The sequence below is a fragment of the Chrysochloris asiatica genome, unplaced genomic scaffold (assembly GCF_000296735.1).
Source record: "Chrysochloris asiatica unplaced genomic scaffold, ChrAsi1.0 scaffold00270, whole genome shotgun sequence".
Taxonomy (NCBI): domain Eukaryota; kingdom Metazoa; phylum Chordata; class Mammalia; order Afrosoricida; family Chrysochloridae; genus Chrysochloris; species Chrysochloris asiatica.
This window is the reverse complement of record NW_006408788.1, coordinates 3,161,882-3,166,176: the sequence shown is the minus strand read 5'-3', so window position 1 is coordinate 3,166,176 and position 4,295 is coordinate 3,161,882.

Below are 4,295 nucleotides of genomic sequence, written 5' to 3'. Positions count from 1 at the left end.
TTTCTCTATAATAATTTTCCATAATCACAGTCACATAAAGAAGAACTATAGAGAATTCAGCTAGACATGAACAAGAAAAAGTATATTTAGTAGTACATTGGATAGTTAATTAAATAAACAGTGGGGTTTTTTTTTTGGATTTTGTTACATAGCTGCTATTTGACAGATTTGTAAGACTTCTAATTTATTGCATTTTTCTCCTTCAAAGTCAGTATTCCCTTTCATACTTACATATTCCTTATATTTTCAAAAAGGGATGCAAAATTATATAATGCAGACCCTGACTACAAAACCTGAATCCAAACATATTGAACATTTTTAATTGCTCATTAATCATCTGTCTTCCTACTTGGATAGAATTTTCAAGTGTACAAGAATCATGTCTTTCTAACTCCCTTCTGCATTTCCATGCTTAACACAGAGCATGGTTCTCAATTATTATTTGTAACTTTAAAAGTCACTCTGGTTTTCATCTGCACTGTAATCCAGTCCAAATTTAAGATTTCCAGATAGGTAATATTTTCCATCTTTTAGTGTGATAATGAAGTATCTCATTAAGTGTATAATAGTCCAATCAGAATTGCCACCCCAAACATGACTTCACATGAAATGTCAAGAGTGAACATAAAGTGCTAAAGCACAATGGGTCTGTTCAGATAGTGTGATGCTTACTTGCTGTCAACTATGTGAGTTGGAGATAAGCTTCTGCAGGTATACAGGTATCTGCCACTGGAAGCTGTGGGGTCCAATGGTAATGGCCCATGCACATTGAGACATCACTTCAAATATACTTCTCTGGCTAAAGAATCTGGTAAAGCAATTAGAACAGACAGACAACACTTCATTGAGTAATTAAGGACAGAATCACTTCTTTTGAGATTATCCTCTGGAAATTGCTGCAAACTAGAAAGGCACTCCCAAACAGCTTTCCTCTGGGTCTCCCTGTCTAGTGAGAGGTGACAGCTGACAACAGAACTGGCTGGACTACTTCAGTTTACACTAATTCCGCTGCAGAGTAAAATACCGTTGGTCTCTTGTTAAAAGAAGTTACACAGAACCTATCCCTGTAAAGTCATCATTAATCTTCATAATGACCTTGTAAAGAAGGTAGAAAGAATAAACACATTTTATAGATAAGAAAACCTCTAAATACAGATTTTTTTTTCAAGGTCAGAAGTCTCAAAAAATACATGGAATATTTTGAAAAAGTAAAGGTTTACTCTGGCTGCTTCACAGTCCTATTCTCAGCCTGCCTTTTTTTTTTAAAAAAAAAAAAAATGTTTTTGATTTTTTTTTAGGTTTTTTTTTTTGTTTGTTTTTTAGTTTTAGTTTTTTTCCCCTGGCCAAATAAATACTTTATAAATCCATTCCCATTGAAACTTGCATTCAAGTTGAGTCAATTTTATTTTTAGAACATTTATGCTTTCCGCCTTTAAAAAATCATTTAAAGTTCCACTTATAGAGATCATATTTCTTCTTTACTGCCAAAAGATTGCAAATGCCTACAAGGCAGAACACTTCCTGTTGAACAAGAGAGATTAGATGAGGCTTTCAAGAGAAGATTAATTTGTCTATTGAAATACAGTTGGTATTGCTTAAGTTGATGGTTGTCTTAGCCACCATTGCAATGAAAGCAATATGACTTAATGTCACCATTTTTAATGTGAAAACATTTTGGTACTCCCAAAATACATTAGGTCGAGTTTTAAATAATCATTTACAAAGCAAGAAAAAGCAAATGATCATCGAAGACATAATATAGCAGAAATGGAGACTGAAGAGTTGAAAGAGTTGTGCTAGGGTTTTAAAAGTTAAAGTCTTAAATGAAATCATCAGAGCTTCTTCAAACTGCTGATATGAGTATAATTGTTACATCTAATTATAAAACATTCTGTTGACCAAACCACATAAACAGAGAAGCATTTGTCCATATTAAAGAGGGTTCTGAAACCACAAATTGCTCCATAGTATACTCTGAATATAGATAAGCTTGAAACTGGGCTATTTTATATATACATATCAAAATAAATGATGGTTACATGTTTATGCATTTCAGACCTGATCTTGTTTTAGTGAGTTCTTAGCTTACAGTATGATTATAATTAGATAGATTGGTAAAACCTCAAATATCTCCAGATATCTCTTGGGATTTCTCTTCTTCCTTGCTTTTTATGCAGTTAATCAGTATTGAGACAGTTGTGTGTGGTATGAAGTGACTTTTCTGCTTTTCAGACATTCAAGTAAAATTAAAATGCCACCACATCCATGAAATAGCAACACCACTATCCCCAATGGAACTGATTGCACTTAAAAATTGGACTTTGCTTGATCCTTTCAAATTACCTACTGGGAAACCTACAAATAACCTAAGCATCTGGACATGCACAAGCAGAAACTCTCTGAAAAGTACCCAAAACTCAATTTGACAAAAAATCTACTCTCAAAATCAGAGTACTGTTTCCAAAACTTTTACAAGATGGTCGAAGATTAAGAAACTTTTTCGTGGTTGATTCATGGTGTGCCTTGTAAGCCAGAATAGACTTGTCCATGTAAAAGAAAGTAAAAATAAATTTAATCACATACTTTTAGATTACTTGCTCATAAGCAGAAGATGTATACTATAATCAGACAGAAAAATGATCTGTATGCTGGATGAAAGAGGAAAGGTAAGTTGGGTTGATGGCTTAGTAAAGCATGAAATATAGACCAAAATGATACTTTTTTCAATCAGAGCACAGTCTAGATGGCAAATCATCAAGGACATAGAATTTTGGAAATCAGTAAAGTGTAAGTGATAAACCCAAGAGAGATAGATGCCGGAAGGATCAGAGAGAATAGAAACGCAAATATGAAGATGATGCTGTTATTATTGTTGTTAAGTGCTGTCCAGTCAGTTCCGACTCATCATGACACTCTATGTGGTTTCTAAGGCTTTAAGTCTTCCTAGAAGCAGAAAGCCTCATCTTTCACCAGCAGAGCAGCTAGCAGGCTTGTACTGCAGACCTTACAGTTCTCAGTCCAGGATGAATCATATGTAGCCACCACACTCCCATGAAGATGATTGGTCCCCAAAATAATTTCTCTATGGTATTCTCTAAACAACAGAGAAAATCGAGTCTAGAATAAGCAATAAAAATCTACCAGAACATCATCAAGTCTCAACACTCATCTGTCAGTTTATCATATTATGTTGTCTTGGATGTTGCTGTGATGCTGAAAGATATGCCACCAGTATTTTAGATATCAGCACGGTCTCCCATTCTGAGCTTCCATACTAAGACATATGGAAGAAGGAAGAAGTAGACTAGTTCTGAGTGATTAGCCACTGAAAACTTTATGGAAAGCAGTGGAATGTGACTAGACATAATAACACAAGATGTAAACATTATCAATAGCATGGTGATATTGTCAGGTAAAGCACCAAAAGAAAAAGCCTCTCAGCTTGAAAGACACTCAAAATATAATATGACTGTGGAAGAGCTGTCTTCTCAAAGTAGAGTTGAATCTGAAGATGTGAATGGAATAAAGCTTTTAGAATCTTAATTTGCTGATGGGACACAACTGCAAACATCCATTAATAAATGGAACATGGAATAGAAAAAATTTGAATCTAGGAAAATATTGGAAGTTGTCAAAAATGAAATGGAACACATTAGGCATTAGTGCCAATATTTATTTGTCAGTTTGGTGTACCGTGATAGCTTGCATGTTGTTGTAATGCTGGAAGCTATGCAACCTGTATTTTGAGTGCCAAACAAGGTCAACCATGGTGAACAGGATTCACCTGAGCTTCCAACTAAGATAGACCTGGAAGAATTAGAAGCAGTGCTCTTCTAAATGTTTAGCCACAGAAAACTTAATGAGCAGCAGATTGCAAGAGAACATTGAACAATGAAACATGATGAAAAGCACCAGAATATTGTCAAGTATAATGCTAGATGATGAGCCCCACAGGTTGGAAGGCACTCAAAATAGGACTGGGGAAGAGCTGCCTCCTCAAATTAGAGTTGACCATGATGATGCAATTGGATAGAGCTTTGAAGACCTTCATTGGCTGATGGAGCACAACTCAAAATAAGTAGAAAAAGCTGAAAATACCCATCAATAATCAAAACATAGCATGTACTATGTATGAACCTAGGAAAATTGGAGATTGTCAAAAATGAAATGGAATGCACAAACATCAATATCCTAGGCATTATTGAGCTGAAATAGACTGGTATTATCCATTTTTAATCTGACAATCTCAAAGTTAACTATGCCTAGAATGAATGACAAATTGAAGGGAATGGCAT